Source organism: Mesoplodon bidens (assembly GCF_964165515.1).
Source record: "Mesoplodon bidens genome assembly, chromosome: 3".
NCBI classification, from domain to species: Eukaryota; Metazoa; Chordata; class Mammalia; order Artiodactyla; family Ziphiidae; genus Mesoplodon; species Mesoplodon bidens.
The window spans coordinates 8,124,271-8,140,963 of record NC_138178.1 but is presented as its reverse complement, the minus strand read 5'-3'; the positions used below and the strand labels follow the sequence as shown (position 1 = coordinate 8,140,963).

General features: G+C 46.4%; 1 protein-coding gene across 7 annotated transcripts in view; it reads right to left on the bottom strand.

Annotated features, from left to right (window-relative positions):
* The window catches only part of FRMD4A (FERM domain containing 4A), a 351,864-nt gene that overhangs the window by 235,923 nt on the left and 99,248 nt on the right, over nucleotides 1–16,693 (bottom strand). Inside the window, exon 1 of one of the 7 annotated variants that reach the window (XM_081229333.1) lies at nucleotides 12,130–12,250. The exons of 5 other annotated variants lie outside the window; for them this stretch is intronic. The gene's annotated coding sequence lies outside the window, so the exon portion shown is untranslated. Of the gene's footprint in view, nucleotides 1–11,351; nucleotides 11,482–12,129; nucleotides 12,251–16,693 lie in introns of those variants that run through there. One more of the 7 variants, XM_081229332.1, reaches the window with a different exon arrangement.

Sequence of the window (16,693 nt, the reverse complement as noted above, 5' to 3'; positions counted from 1 at the left end):
CAGAGAGCTCCCTTGCCCCATCTCACTGTTTGGCGAGACAGTGAGAAGGCACCATTCATCAACCAGGAAGCGGGTCCTCAGAAGATACCACATCTGCTGGTGTCTTGACTCCCCAGCCCCCGGAACAGTGAGAAATAAATGTCTGTTATTTATAAGCCACCAGGTATTTTGTTATGGTTGACTGAACAGACCAAGACAGTGTATGAAGGATAGTGTGAGAGAAGAAGTTTAAGAAATAAGAAGCTACCAGGTTGTGGTGAGGCCTTTTATTCCATGTCAAGGGCTGTGGTCTCCAGGGAATGAAGGGGGGCGGCAAGGAGAGGCAGACAGAGGGGATGCCTGTGTGCGTGCTTGCGGGTGCGTGTGCGTGTGTGTGTGTGCGTGTGTGCAGTAGGATGGTGGTAAAGGGATAAGTGGTGATCATTTTACAATAACTCAGAAAAGGAAGAAGAAACCTTGAATCATGGCAGTGGCAGTCAGCACCTCACCCCAAAAGAACTTGGGAAGAAAACATAGGAATAAGGCTTTGGAGAAATTGATGGTAAAAGGCCAGAAGAGTTTGATGCTAGTAATGTAGCAAAGAGGAAGACTGAGGAGACATGGTGAGTCATTTATCACAGGACAATGATTTTTAAGCCTTAGGAGGAAGAGGAACAGGGTAATCAAAAAACCACAGGTGGAACTAGTAATAACAAAGGGAAACTCAGCAAAGCATTGGCTGACGCTGGACTACTAGCAGAATGAGGTTCCTTTGGGGAATTGTATTTACTGAACATTGATAACTAGCCAAACAGAGACTCAGCTGTTTCAAAGCCAGTCTGACTGGCAATCTCACCAGGGAGGGTCTGATGGGAAAGGGCAGGCAAACGCTGTACTATTTCATCATCACCTTCTAGGCAACAGAGAAAGCTGCAGTAACACGAGCTTTCCCGCTCTCACCTTTTCCCCAAACAAGAAGCAAGGATGCTCACACATTAACTGTTTTCTATTTCCAATATAAAACCCAAAGTCACAGTACAAAATTTATAGTTTTCAGATTCTTTTCAGTTTGGTTTTGTTCATTCTTTAGGAGTGTGATCAGTCCTACCGGCAAGACAAAAAGAACTTAGTCCTTTAAAACAACCAAAGGACTGTGGTTTGGGATATTATTCTTGGATATTATTATCAAGATATATTTGAGTATCTTTCCAAGATATCTGTATCTAAAGGGCACAAAATCTGCATTGATAAAGTTATAACCTTAGGAACAGGAGGGCAGGGAAACTAAACTGTCGTGCGTGAGCGAAACCACATATTCCACAATAAAGATGGAACCACAAACAAATACCAGTTTACAATTTCTGCATAAAATGACAGACACACTCCACCCTGTCTAGGCAAACGAAGCCTATAAGCTGTCCCTGAAGATCCACCTAAAATATATCCTTGTTCTGGATGTGGCTATTATGTTCTATAAATACTTTGCTTGTTTTTACATTTGTTTAATGCTTTTATTCTGCTGCCCATGTGTGTGCCTGTTTAATCCGTCTCCAGAAGATGGACCATCTCTCATTCTAATTTATTTTATTTAACACTTTGAAGGTTATTAGGTGCTTAGATAATTTTTGATGAATATTCTGCAAATTGGCATGTTGATTTCTCCTACTGTGAGGAAACTCTCCCAGTATTTTCAGAGCGGTCAGATGGTGCGTGCAATTAATAAAACTCACACAAACATCTGGTACACTCAGGTTCTAGGCTTACTTCTTCCATTCACTCGGTGCGTTAAGTACTTGGGTGAAATATAAATAAGAAAATTGGAGGTGAAAATCTTTCTAATTGTTGACCATGAATGGAAAATAACCAAAAATTTTATATACTGATTGGATTGTTGCCTTTGTTGTTAAGAAACAGATGGCATAAACAGGCACATAAAAAGATGCTCCACATCGCTGATTATGAGAGAAATGCAAATCAAAACTACAATGAGGGGACTTGCCTGGTGGTGCAGTGGTTAAGAATCCGCCTGCCAATGCAGGGAACACGGGTTCGAGCCCTGGTCTGGGAAGATCCCACATGCCGCAGAGCAACTAAGCCCGTGTGCCACAACTACTGAGCCTGCGCTCTAGAACCCGTGAGCCACAACTACTGAGCCCATGTGCCACAACTACTGAAGCCCGTGTGCCTAGAACCCACGCTCTGCAACAAGAGAAGCCACTGCAATGGGAAGCCCGTGTACTGCAACGAAGAGTAACCCCCGCTCGCCACAACTAAAGAAAGCCCGCACGCAGCAATGAAGACCCAACTCACTCAAAAATAAAATAAACAAAATAAATAAATTTATTTTTTAAAAAACCCCAAAACTACAATGAGATATCACCTCACACCAGTCAGAATGGCCATTATCAAAAAATCTACAAACAATAAATGCTGGAGAGGGTGTGGAGAAAAGGGAACCCTCCTACACTGTTTGTGGGAATGTAAATTGGTACAGCTGCTATGGAGAACAGTACTAAGGTCCCTTAAAAAACTACCATATGACCCAGCAATCCCACTCCTGGGCATAAAGCCAGAGAAAAACTTCATTCAAAAGTATACATGCACCCCAGTGTTCACTGCAGCACTATTTACAATAGCCAGGACATGGAAGCAACCTAAATGTCCACCAACAGATGAATGGATAAAGAAGATGTGGTGTGTGTGTGTGTGTGTGTGTGTGTGTGTGCGTGTGTGTGTGTATATATATATATATATATATATACACACATATATATATACATACACATAATGGAATATTACTCAGCTATAAAAAAGAATGAAATAATGCCATTTGCAGCAACATGGATGGACCTAGAGATTATCATACTAAGTGAAGTCAGACAAGTACAAATATTATATGCTATCACAGATGTGGAATCTAAAAAATAATACAAATAAATCTATTTATGAAACTGAAATGGCTCACAGACATAGAAAACAAACTTATGGTTACCAAAGAGGAAAGGGAGGGGGGAGCAACAAATTAGGAGTATGGGATTAACAAACTACTCTACATAAAGTAGATAAGCAACAAGGATTTACTATATAATAAAGGGAATAATATTCAGTATCTTATAACAACCTACATTGGAAAATCATCTGAAAAAATACATATATAACTGAATCACTTTGCTGTACATCTGAAACTAACACAATATTTTAAATGAACTATACCTCAATTAAAAGAAAAAGGATGACATAACCATTGACTGACATACCCTTGTTCCTACTGGAGAATTTTTTCAAAATAAAAGCCCTAAGAGCTTTCTGATCAGTCCTGAAAACTGAAGAATTTCAGAAAGGTAGGGTGATAGAATCCATGAGTGCAAAGGCAAAATCATATTTCTTCTCTTCCTTCCCCTCCCCCAACCAATCCTCCCCAGTTTAATGCTCATGGGCTCACTCAAGACTCATGGACACAGCAGGATGCCGCCCATTCTTAGTAAGCCTCCTCCGTCCCAATAAGGAAAGGATCACTAGGGTGATGTCTTTACCTGCAGAATCCTTTCTGGAAGGCTCGGTGACATTTATGGAGTATCAGAGCTAATGGTTTTTGTTGTTGTTGTTGTTGTTGTTTGCGCTACGCGGGCCTCTCACTGCTGGGGCCTCTCCCGTTGCGGAGCACAGGCTCCGGACGCGCAGGCTCAGCGGCCACGGCTCACGGGCCCAGGCGCTCCGCGGCATGTGGGATCTTCCCGGACCGGGGCACGAACCCGTGTCCCCTGCATCGGCAGGCGGACTCTCAACCACTGCGCCACCAGGGAAGCCGCGGCTAATGGGGTTTTTTTTTTTTCCTACGCTACTTTCTATTTATAAAATTCACTCCAGGATTGTAGGTAAGGAGGTGCCATTTATTTCAGCAATACCTCCACTTCCACGGCCAGTGGCCTTCTTACACCCCTTGTGTTTTAAACCTCCTGCAGTTAGCACTGTTGGGTCTTCCAGGGACATAAGCAAGCCAAGCATGGAGGGGAGAGTGCAAAGACAAAATTTCTGATTCTAGAAGAGGCTCCCTTATTTTTTTTGTGCTGGGTGCTTCACAGATATCACCTCGTTGGCTCCACTGAATATAACTTTTCTGATAAATAAGAAAACCGAGGCTCAGAGAGATTCAGTAATTTACCCGAGGCCTCACAGACAGAAAGGGGCGGAGCCGGAAGTCCAAGCCCGGGGGACATGACACCTCAGCCCTACCCGCTCTGTGCGCCAAAGCACGGGGTCAGGGACTCTAGGCTTGGCCCTGCAACGGAAACCCCGGCGAGGTCCCTGAACATCTGTGAGCATCTCCTCATTTGTAAAAATGATCTCTGTGCCCCCTTTCACTCCAAACATTCCATCCGAGATGTCTAACGTGATGCAGAATCCCCAAAGTTCGTATGTGCGTGGTCCACAGTCTCTGCTCAACATTTAGTGTGACTGCAGCCCTTGATGCTTTGCTCTTATCCGTGGTCTCTGCTCTCCTGCCAAGACCTGCCGGCTACATCTGTGCTGCTGGTCACTGTGTAGTTACTCTGTTACAAAACACTCCACCACCCCAATAAAAGGGGACTGAGAAGGCAGAACACTGCCCTGCATTGTGCTCCGCTCCCATCGCTCTTATCCTCACCACCCTCCCCTCTTTTCTGCTCTCTCTCTGAGCAACAGAGAAATAAGTATCCAATACCTCTTGGGGGGTAACCAGAGGCAGCAGAGAAATCGGTAAGCCCGTGGTGCACTACCCACTGTTTGTAGGTGTGCTGCCCAGCACCAGATGGCTCCACACTATTAGGGTTTCCTAGTTTGGGTTTGTCACAACTATATACTTTTTCACAGGCATGTGGGGAGAGCATAATTGTGCATTTTATGGTCATGAATGGCACAGCCTGGCAATTCTCTGATTATTATTTCCATTTGCTGTCATGCATTATCAATCTAATACCCCATTACATGCCATTTTTTTCATGCATTCCTCGTACAGCAAGGACAAAGAAAGGCAAAAGCCCTGCAAAGAAGCCTGTATCACCAGAAGAACAGGCTAACTCTGATGGAAATTGTGGAGTTAGAGCCCAAGGTTGAGAGGATAGCTTTTGGCTAATTCGGAGTGAAAACTATTGTCAAAAAGTTTGGTATTTTGCATGAGTACCAAGGTGGGCAAGGTATTGCTAAATGGGAATGAGGGGCCACACCACAGAACAGACTTATAAAAGAAGTTAGATACAGAAGGACCTAAGAGGACATTTTTCTTTAGACCACTGGGTTTTCCAGGTTTCTGAAGATGCTGAAATATATCAGTGTTGCGGTTGGTGTGAAGAGTCACTCGGTGATTTTTCTTATTCAAATAGGATCTATTGAGTGCCCACCATGAGCAGAGGGTAAAGGTAGGGAGCCTTCAGTGAACAGAAAGTGAGCAGTAACTATGGATTGGCAAATAATCACTAAGATAGGAGCAAGATGGGGCTTCCCTGGTGGCGCAGTGGTTGAGAGTCCGCCTGCCAATGCAGGGGATGTGGGTTCGTGCCCCGGTCCGGGAAGATCCCACATGCCGCGGAACGGCTGGGCCCATGAGCCATGGCCGCTGAGCCTGCGCGTCTGGAGCCTGTGCTCCACAACGGGAGAGGCCACAACAGTGAGAGGCCCACATACTGCAAAAAAAAAAAAAAGGTTAAGATAGCAGCAAGATGGCGCGTGCGAAGGTAGTCAGAGTTTGGGGAGAAGGGTGTGCGTGTGCAAATGTTCTTGACCACCCACAACTCACGTCTTCTTGCACTGCATCAAGGAATGGCCAGAGCTTCAGTTTGAAAACAAAAAAACAGAAACCACCATATACGATGGAGATCAGGCTTTGTAGCAAGTTGGCTCCTATCAGCTCCATCTCCGAACTGGAGTTAGCGATGCTCGATCATCTACAGAGGAACCTGCAAGCCCATTTGTTCTTGATCATTTGGTCGTCATAAGATCACTGAACTGAACCAGATCCCTTCAGCCCCTTCCAGCAATCATGGCCTTTATTCTGAGCCGTAAGTTCCATCTTCAAGGAGAAAAGTGTTTCTCTTTTGGGGAAAAAAATACCTAATTTCTACTGATAAAGTTAAGAATTGAACACACACCCTCCGCCCACAAACACACATACTCACTCACTCAGCAGCACCCAAAATAAGCATTAACGCAACTCACAAAATGGTAGCAAGAGCTCTGATCATCTTCTCAGAAAGTAAGAGAGGCATAATGATAGATACTTTGAGGATGATGCGGCTAGTGGTAGAGCTGGTAGCCTCAAAAGTAAGGGGGTGTCTAAATTATTCCTTATAAGTGAAAGACATGCTGATCCCACAGGACAGGGGAAAGAGTGGCAGCTGATGGATTTAGGGAACCAAAAGGAAAGTGCTGTGGAGAGAATTTCTGATAAGCTGGATTTATGCTGATTCGGAAAACTTGCAAAAAGAGAGTAGCAAAACCAGCAGGCTTTGTGTGCAGTGGTGACCCTGGGGCCCAGAGCTCCAAGAGCTATTGTACCAGCTCTTGAGATTAAATGTCCTGGAAAAAGCAAAAACAAAAATGGAAAATACTGCCAATACACTTCAGTCTGATTACGGCTAGGATAAACAGCATAAGACAAAACACTCAAATGTCATCCTTCCCCAACAGGTTTGACTTTTAGTGGCCACTTTTCCCAGATTCTTTAAGTCTTTGATTTTGCTTATGGTAGGAAACGTTCAAGCATCTGTGTATCTTACATAACTGATGGAATGATCCTTTCTCTTCCTTTTCTCCCATCAACTCCTACCATTTAGGAGACATCCAATATCTACTTTTGTTCCTTGAACTACCTATTCAGAGAGCAATGGACAGCAAAGAATCAGAAATGGACAAGATGGAGAGAACGGGTAACCAGTGTCCTGGGGAGGTTACAACTACATGCTAATCCTGTAAGGTAGTTCCTCTTTTGCATCTTTAGCTCAAGAGGAAGGTAGTTTTTGAAATTTAGATCGAAGATCTTTATCCCATGGCTTCTCTCCCCATGAGGCCTCAGAGATCCTTTCTAATAGAGATGCTGGAATTTTTCACAATGAATAAACCCAAATAGAGAATTTCTGCCACAAAGGTTACTGACACATCAGCTGATATCCAAAAACAAATAAGATAAATAAATAAATAAATAAATAAATAAAAGGTAGGAATGAAAGGCATTTGTGAATCTAGACTTATACATTCTGATACTGTGTAGAATGTGGTTTAAACTAACTTCAAAACCTATTTAACGGTTAGCATGTCTTTCTCACTTTACCTAGTTTAAATGGAAATTCTCCAGAAGCTACACTGTTCCTTTTTTTTCAAAAAAGTATTGACATATGCAAAAATTTCTCAGAACAAAGCTTGAGCTTTGAATGTGCCCCATCATATTTTCAGTCATTCAGTATGTCAGGCTAAATGCAACTCTTATAACTGATAAGTATATGACAAACGAATAAAACTCTAAGTCTTTTACTTATACACACACACTAGCATTAATAACGTGAGCACAAGTGGTATATTTATGCAGTAAAGTCAGTAATGATCTTTGGAGGCAGTCACACTCAACCCCACATTTACTAAGTACAAAGGTACCCTGACAGGTCCCCTCAATTTCCTGGACCTTTCATCTCAACACTGCCTCTCCCATCACAAATCGATCACACTTTCTCATCAGCTCATCGAGGCTGACTCAAGGACCCCTTTCTTTTACAACTCTGGCATTCTCACTAGTTCACAGAGCCTTTTGCCAAGTTCCAGAACACAAGCAAAGATTCATTCTTTTTCTGTTTTTTTGGCCGCACCGCGTAGCATGCAGGATCTTAGCTCCCCAACCAGGGATCGAACCCGTGCCCTGGGCAGTGAAGCAGGAAGTCTTAACCACTGGATGGCCGGGGAAGTCCCAAGGACTCATTCCTGTTTATTCTTTGATCTCAGACTGTAACTGGGCCATTACAACAAAGCTGAGCACAACCCACATCTGGGAGGCAGATCTTATGGATTATGAAATCAGTGACTCACTGAACCTCAAGGGGTTTCGGTTTCTCCCATGACAAGATAATGCTAACGGCACTTGCCACCTGCTAGGCTGTCAGGGGACTTGGCAACAATGTCTGCAAATTACAAAGAGGCCCTATTGCCATAAATAACAAGTCTTATTAATAAAATTAGTTCAAGTGCCAGGAAGAATATTACCAACAACAGTGGCAGATCACACTTGGTCAGAATAAAACTGAGTGGAGGAATCAAAAAACGGGCAGAAGATCTAAAGAGACATTTCTCCAAAGAAGACATACAGATGGCCAACAGGCACATGAAAAGATGCTCAACAATGCTAATTATTAAAGAAATGCAAATCAAAACTCCAATGAGGTATCACCTCACACCGGTCAGAATGGCCATCATCAAAGAGTCTACAAATAACAAATGCTGGAGAGGGTGTGGAGAAAAGGAACCCTCCTATACTGCTGGTGGGAACGTAAACTGGTGCAGCCACTATGGAAAACAGTATGGAGGCTCCTTAAAAAGCAAAAATAGAACTACCGGGCCTCCCTGGTGGTGCAGTGGTTGAGAGTCCGCCTGCCGATGCAGGGGATGCGGGTTCGTGCCCCGGTCCGGGAGGATCCCATATGCCGCGGAGCGGCTGGGCCCGTGAGCCATGGCTGCTGAGCCTGCGCGTCCGGAGCCTGTGCTCCGCAACGGGAGAGGCCACAGCGGTGAGAGGCCCGCGTACCACACACACACACACACAAAAAAAAAAAAGAACTACCATATGACCCAGCAATCCCCCTCCTGGGCATATATCTGGAGAAAAACATGGTTCGAAAGGATACACGCACCCCAGTGTTCATTACAGCGCTGTTTACGATAGCCAAGACATGGAAGCAACCTAAATGTCCATTGACAGATGAATGGACAAAGAAGATGTGGTACATATATACAATGGAATATTACTCAGCTATTAAAAAGAATGAAATAATGCCATCTGCAGCCACATGGATGGACCTGGAGATTATCATACTAAGTGAAGTAAGTCAGACAGAGAAAAACAAATATCATATGGTATCACTTATATGCAGAATCTAAAAAAAAAAAAAGATACAAATGAACTTATTTACAAAACAGAAACAGACTCACAGAGAAAACAAACTTATGGTTACCAAAGGGGAAAGGCGGGGAAGGAATAAATTAGGAGTTTGGGGTTAACAGATACACACTACTACGTATGAAATAGATAATCATCAAGGACCTACTGTATAGCACAGGGAACTATATTGAATATCTTGTAATAACCTATAATGGAAAAGAATCTAAAAAAGAATATATATATGTATATATGTATACACACACATATATGTATTAATCACTTTTCTGTACACTAACATGACTGAAACTAACATGAGATTGTAAATCAACTATATTTCAAGAAAAAAAATTTTTTTAAGTGGGTGGAGGGATTTTCTGATCCTCATTTCAACTAACACTATTCCCTTTTAACACAAGAAGAGTTTAATGTTGTTGGTTTTCTAAAAGGTTACTTCTACCCACACAATTTTGCACATCAAGCATCACTTTTTTCCAAGTGATTTGGAGGCAACACTAGGTAATTCACTAGCAGGACAATATAGTGTTGATTTCAAAGCAAGTCCAAATATTGCTTCCAATCAAATTAACTGCAGCTATTTAACCTCTGGGACCAAAGAGATTCAAGTCTATCTGCTGCGGGACCCCCCCCCCATTCCTGGTGTACCTTAAATAAACCCAGATTTCATTCACAGCAGAAGGGACCCCTCAGCCAACAGAAGAGGCTCATCCTCTGACCCTCTAGGTTGCAAGAGATGAACACGTTGAGAATCAAAATCAGATTTCCGCTGATCTGAAGGTTTAGTCTTCCCACCATGTCCAAGTCAGACTCCAAAAGGGGGCCAAACGCTAGGAATGAACTTGAAGCAATTTAAAAACCAGAAACAAAACAATGAAAGGTGTCCTCCCATCCCCCCCACCCCCATCAACCTCCCACTTTGTTGCACATTGGAAAAACGGCACACAAAGCTAAGTTCTACTAAGTGTAAGGAATAGATTTTGCATCCAACTCCTGAGACAGTTCCCCCAGGGTCAGCGGTGGCTTCCCTGGATGAAGTCATAAGTTTGCCCCTGGCTCTTGGACTGGTGCTTTCCCGAACATCACAGTCATGCTTTCAGAAAAGGACCAGACTTATAGTGTCGAGGTGTTAGGGGTATGTGAGAAGCTGTTCAAAACCCACTAAGGTAAATGCAGATCAAATCTGCCTGACCAGGTGTCTAAATACAGCTGGGGCTACTCCAACACTGAATAAGCCATCCCCACCGAAGAGCTCGGATTTAGAAATGTGCTTGGCTTAGGTGTTCTGAGAATCCCTTTCATCGGATGCTGTGAGGATTCAAACTGAGAGAAGCCAGAACAGCGGTAACAACCTCTACTGGGATGTTCCATTCATAGGGGAGAAAGCCTCCTCCATCCACGGTGAGGTCAGGGGATCGCCTTTCTCAGCAAGCAGAGCTTCCGGGGGGACTGGCATGGCTGCACCATTCAGAATGAGTGTGTCTATTAAGAAGCCACCGCCAGACCTATTATTAGAACAGCCATCCCTTGGAAATTTCGCAGAATTTGTTTGAATCTACTGAGCAGTTAACTCTCCTAACGAGGTACTGGAGAAAGGCACCGAGTCCCTGACTACACACGGGCAGCCCACACGGCTTTCAAAGTACAGGACCGGTTCATCTTTTCTAAACGCAATATGCGCCCACGTTTGGGCAGTTGCCTGCAAGACAGAAGCCCTGCGTTTGGGGGGTTCGTCCTGAAGGGGGTTCCCTCCTCTCCTCCTCCTCCTCCCGCGGTCTCCCTGCATTAAACTTGCTGCAGCCATTTGGAGTGTGAAAGCGCAGTCCATTTTAGCAGTCCCAGGCAGCCGGCGATCTGCAGCCTGCCTCCTGAACCCACCCAAAGAACAGGACTGCCCTGTCACTTCCAGAAAAACGGTTAGCAAAAAAAAAAAAAAAGAACATAATCACACCCGGGTCTGCCCGCAGCAAGGTCCTTTCCTTTCTCCCCGGGTAGACCCAGCCAGTGTCAGGTCGAGATGCCAAAGAAAGTGGGTGTGGGGAGAGGGTAGCACGAGGGAGTACAGTCTGTGCCGCACGTGGGGTGTGCACCGGAGCAATGTCACATCTGCGGCATTAAATGCTCTACGTCCTCAGTAAAGCAGAAGCGTCATGTCCCTCTCACCGGCCCAGAAACGGACCCAGAAGTGCTGCAGAATCCACCGCCTGCCCGCAGTCGCGGCTGGGAAACAAAGACACATTACCTTTTTATTCGTGGCGCTTCCCTGGGAGCCGAGGAACTTCAGGTTTGCAGCGGCGGATCCGCCGAAACGGGCGTCCCATGCGCCCCGGTGCGCAGGCCCGGGGCCTAGCCGGCGGCATCCGCGCCCGGCGCCTCCGCCTCCGCCTCCGCCGCGCGGCGCCCGCAGCCGCCCCGCCGGTCCCCGCGCGCCCCCGCCGCCGCCGCCGCCCCGCCGCCCCCGCGGGTCCCCAGTCAGCCCATCGCCCGCTCGCGCCGCTCACGCCGAGCCTGGCCGCGCGCCAGGGCGCACCGCCGCCGGCCCGCCCCTCGCCCGCGCGCCGAGCACCGTGCCGCCGCGCCCGGCCCTCCGCATCGCGGTCGGCCCCGCGCGGCGCCCCCGGGCACGGCGAGCGCGCACGGGGCGGCCGGCGGCCGGGGGCTAGGCCGGCTCCGGCGAGTCCCGCGCGGCCGAGCGCGCCGCCGCCTCCCGCGCGCGCCGCGGGGCACCCCCGAGAGCCGGCCTAGCCCCTCGGACAACAATGAACGCGCCGGCCCGGCCCGGCTCCTGGGCAGCCCGCGAGCCCCCGGTTCCCGCTCCGCCGCACACCCGATCGGGACCAAGTTAGGTCCCGAATCAGCCGCCGAGCCGCAGAGGCTGCGCGGAGCCAGAGGCGTGCGCGAGAGGAGCGGGGAGTCGGAGCCCGAGGACCGCCCGCGCACCCGGCGCCGTCCCCGACAAACCCACCGAAACCCGCCGCGGGAGGCCCCCTCCCACCCTGGGAGCCGGAGGAAGAGGCTACCTTGGCTGAACTTGGCGGAAGGTGCAGCTCTTATCCCTCGATCTAGTCCAGTTTTCTTGCATTAATCTCCCCTCAACTCTTTGGAAATGGAAGTTCCTGTGAGATAACCCAGTCGTGGGGCTATTGTCAGGATTCGCAGCAATTACTGCGGAGGGGAGACTCCCATTTCCAGAGCCTGGGGGAGGAAGACGGCCTGACACGTTCTCTTTCCAAAAAAGAGAAACACACTGGGAGACTATCCCGAGGAGAACAATAGCTCAATTCACATTGTATGTCTAAATGTTTATTACTTCAGGAGCTCAATTTGCCTTAGACACTTTTTTTTTTTCTCCTTTTTTCATGAATTGTCAAAACACGGTTGATGAAATAAAGGGAGAAGCAGGCGGGAGCACCCGCTTAGCGAAGGTGGAAAAGCCAGCTTGTCTCAGAGGTAAAATCTTTCCCTAGGACTCACTCGTCACTTGTATCCCCAATATCCATCCACCCGTCCACCCACCCCTCCATCCATCCACCCATTCTTCAAGGGACGGACTGTTTCCCCTTTCACCGTAGTTTGAAGGAGACCCAGGTATACTGATACCCTTATTTCCAGGACATTGGCAGGAGTGAAAACTTACAAACTTTATAATAAAAAGAAATCTCACACATCCTGTCTTCCAACTGACCTTTCCAGACACAGCTTGTGTGTTCTCTGATGATCTCTGGTGAACATTTTTGACAGTTCAAGAGGCCTCACAATCCACAGAAGGGAAACATCTAACTTTCCCTCCAAGTCAGTGTTGGAGGAAAAGGTGAACGCCTGTGAGAAGGACTACCCATCTTATTTCAGGCGGTGGTGATCACATGCTCCTGGCTGGGGGACTTGATTATCTGAATCTGAGGAATGGGAAGCTGAATGGGAGGTTTCTGTCTTTTTGAAGTCCTTGAGGATTGTTCTCATGCCAAGCCCGGTTCTTTCATGTTGCAGTTGAAGCCCATCTCCTCATGTTCTGAGGCCTTTACAGGGAATATTATTTCTTTGGAAGCAGATTATTTCCAGGGCTGCTTTGTTTTGACTGCAACACCCAACAGGTGGTGATCGAGGAAATGTTCAAACCTTTCTCTTCCGATAGTTTGCATCCTTAGAAGAGTCTTTGGATTCTATCTACATCCACCTCCTGCCTTTCCACCTTGGCCGTTGGAATTCTCAATATGTCCTGAATCAAGCTGACCCACTGGTAAAGCCCCTTTCCAGGTTCCCTGTCTTACGAAACAGCATCCTTCCTCTCCCCACAGGGAGAGAGAGATCTTTCATCTCCTTCCTTTTACTCATGCCTCACTGTCAAATTATCACCAAGCCTATCCTCATAAAGAGATCTGGAAAGTTCCTTGGGAGCAGCCCCTTGTCTGACTTGTTCTAACAGTGCCTGGTGCCCATTGCTTAATCTTTGTTGCATGAGTAGGCCCTGCCCCTAGCCTCGGTCAGTGTACATCACCTTTCACCGCCATGTCTCTAGCAACCTCCTGACTGGACCCCAGTCTTGTCTCTCAAATGCATTCAGCACACCACCTGGAGTCACTCTCCTGAAACTCACATCTGATCATAGGATTTCTTTGCTTAAACCCATTCAAGGTTTGCCTGGCTCTTAGGAATAAAGTCCTCACTTCTTTAGATGGCTGGGATGTCCCGAGCATCAGGTCCTCCTTATCCGTCCAGCCTTGTCTGCGGCCACCAGACCCATCGCTCTCTCTTTCCTTCAGCTCCATAACCCTATTCCAGGTCCCCTGTGTTCCTGGTTCTCGCTAGTCCCCTTGTCCCCCAGCAGCCCATGACTGTAGAAGCCACTCCAATCATGTCACATCTCTGCTTACAACTATCCGGGCTTCTCACTGCTCCTGAAGCATCCTCCCCATCGTCATCACGTGTTATTCTCCGAGTCCCTCTCTATGATTTGCCACCAGGCCACTTTTCCGCCCGTGAATGACTCTTTGCTTTCCTTGGCTTTTGCGTGTCTTGTTTCTCCTGCCTGGAAGAAACCGCCCGCCCTCGCCCTGCCCCACCCGCTCTTTGTATAGCTGGTTCCTTGCCATCCTTCAGGTTTCAGCTCAAACCCTGCCTCCTAGGTAACCTTCCATGATCAGCAAGTGGGAAGTGACCTCCCCAGCTGCTCTTTGTATCATTAGCCTGTTTATTTCCTTCTTAACTATGATTGGTATTCACAGCTGCGTGTGAAAGGCACAGACTGAGGTCAGACTTCCAGAGCCTGGCTCTTGCCTCAGCCACCTCCTAACTGTACAACCTTGGGCAAGTATCTTAACCTCTCTGCGCCTCAGTTTTCTCACCTGTGAAATGGGGATCATAATACTACCTACCTCATAGCGTTGTTATAAGGTTTAAATGAATCAATATATGTGAAAAACTTAGAACAGGACCTGGCAATATAAGCGTATACATCTGAGGGCCTTTATGTGTTTTATTGTCACTCTGTCCCCATGGCCTGGGCTAGTCCCCAACACAGGCTCTCTTTACCCCTAAGCCTTGTGTGTTTGGAGCCCAAACTGAGAATGGATACAAATTTAGGGAAGAAAAACTACATTTGAAGAATTTAAGTACTGAGAGAAATAGGCCATGGTAAAACTTGATGAATGAGATAAAAATTCAAACTTAAATCATCTGGAAGTTAATGAAAATATGAAAGAAATATATTCTCTGTTTCACCAGCAGTGATCCTTGGAGTTCATGGATGACAAGCCTTGCCAGTCAGAATTTTGTAATGGTCTATTTTCCGAAGACAGGCCAATTTTACCACTGACAATTCAGGCAGTTTCTTGCAAAGACATAAAGAATCAAAGGCTCTTTGCAAAGTGTTGGACCATCGGCCAGCCCTAACATGTAGTTGTGATGAAAGAATAGAGCATGTTTCCATTTTCAGCTCAAGTGTGATGCTTTTTGAAGAATCTAACTGAAAAAAGAAACGTGGAAGGCTGGTTTCTGGACATATGCCTTTGCGTTTTGCTTTTACTGCTGGAGAAGATTCAGAAAGAAGGAGAAATACTTTTCCTTTGGCTCTTCCAGAGGGCAAGCAGGACTTTGAGACCTGATTACCTGGGGTTCTCACAAAGAGTTAGGGAGCTTTGTATTGCAAGGAGCTAAAGTCTCCTAGAGAGGAGAGGTGCTCTGAAGCTTGAAAATGGGGAATGGAGAAAAGCATGCAGAAAGGCAGTAGCACCCCCGGAGGAAGGAAAGGGGTGCCACCTGCAATTGGAGAGACCCATACTCCATGTCTACAGAGTGCCTCAAGAGGGCGCTGGTTATCTGCTGGGGCAGCCTGAGGACAATGGAGGAAGGTACCAAAGGCTAAGAGGTGTGTCTTAGGCACAGCAAAGGATCTTGGGGTTCGGCCAGGAGGGATGGAGTCTTTGGCTTTAGAATGGGCCTCAAGTTCTTGGGTACGTGAGCATCTCAGTGGCATCTATGCTGGATCAATGACAAGAGACCCTTTTCCTGTCATGAGGTATTGATAGAATGTGAGTTGGAGGAGAGGAAAGAATGCGTGAATTTCTGCCACCTTGGTGAGTGAGGACATAGATTGAACTGGGTTTAGAGGAATAAACTAATGTGATTTTTTTCACACCCAAAGTTGCAGAGCAAAAATTAGACCCACTTCACTAATAGAAAGTATCTGGTTCTTAACTCTGGGATCTGCAGTCACAGCTTTCCTAACAAGCTCGGGGCAGTACATGGAGCACTCAGGAGAAGATGCCTCAGCTTGGATCTTAGCCAGAGGACCACTGCTGCTGGAGAAGGATGATCCCCACTCATTCCTTTGTGTATCTGCCCAGCTGAGGACAGACACCAGCGTGGGCTGGATCTGAGTCTGGGCTGCACAATCCTTTGCTAAGAACCAATAACATGGGACAGCCCTGGAATCCTGCTCTGAAGGCGCAGTGTGACCTTGAACAAGTCTCTTAATCTTTTGGTGCCCGTTTCTTCACCTTTAAAACTGGCCTGAGAATCATCTCTCTCTCTCTAGCTTTATGAAGACCATGGATTCAACACATATTAAATATTTTCAAAACCACACAACTGATGACAGTTGATAACTAACATTATTACGAGTACATAGTCTGTGCCAGGCACAGTGCTAAGAACTTTCCAAAACATTCGTTGATCATCACAAGATTCCTATGAGGTGGAAGTTATTTTTTCTCTCTCTTCTATGGATGAGGAACCTGGGGTCTAAAAAGGTGAAGTAACAAACTGAGGGGACTCTGTTCATCAGATTTGAACCCAGAGTCATCCTTTTGTGACCCTGAGCTCTTATCTTGCAAGCTTGACTACCTCATACTAATACAAGTGAAACATATTGGCAATCACGGGGAGCATGGCCACGCACTTACTTTATATACACTGTTAATTACGGATTGAGCCACAGTTGGAGTGGGGTAGCATCTAGGCGGTGATAACATGTTGTATTGTTACATTCGTTTCTAAGCTGCACCAAACAGACGTTGATTTACATTCTGTTCATATGTTTCCGGAAAATAATACTGGCATCTTTTCCTTCTACTTTCACCAGATTTT